This window comes from Tachypleus tridentatus, unplaced genomic scaffold (assembly GCF_004210375.1).
Source record: "Tachypleus tridentatus isolate NWPU-2018 unplaced genomic scaffold, ASM421037v1 Hic_cluster_2, whole genome shotgun sequence".
In the NCBI taxonomy this organism is placed as follows: Eukaryota; Metazoa; Arthropoda; class Merostomata; order Xiphosura; family Limulidae; genus Tachypleus; species Tachypleus tridentatus.
Genome location: NW_027467782.1, coordinates 65,164,970 through 65,165,575, shown reverse-complemented (window position 1 = coordinate 65,165,575; position 606 = coordinate 65,164,970).

The following is a 606-nucleotide window of genomic DNA, read 5'->3' as shown; positions in this document are numbered from 1 at the left end:
CCCTCTTTACATTCAGGCTCCTCGTGGTTAAGTCACTTCACTGGTAATCTGAGGGTCATGGGTTCGAATCCCCGTCGCACCAAACATGCTTGCCCTTTCGGCATTGAGGGGCTGTAATGTGACGGTCCAATCCCATATTCGTTGGTAAAACAATAGCCCAAGAGTTGGCGGTGGGTGGTACAGACCAGCTGTCTTTCTTCTAGTCTTACACTGCTAAATTAGGGACGGCTAGCGCAGATAGCCCTCGAGTAGCTTTGTGCGAAATTCAAAACAAACCAAACCTTACATTCCTGACTCCCACTATTTGTTTGTTTGTAATTAAACCAAAACTACACAGCAATATCCGTGCTCTGCCCACCATGGTTATCGAAAGCCGATTTCTTGCGTTTAAGTCCGCAAACATTCCAGTGCTACGGAGGTGTTGGATGACTTCCACTGGCACTAAAGTTTTTTTTCCCACCCTCCTAAACTAAATCTTTGATCTTCATGGCTACCAGTAAAATACTTCCAACTGTATTAGTGTGGTATTTAATCCTCCTATTTCGCTAGAAATTACCTCTTTAGGCGACTGGTGCTTTTAACGAGCTGCCTTCTCTCTCCCTGTAC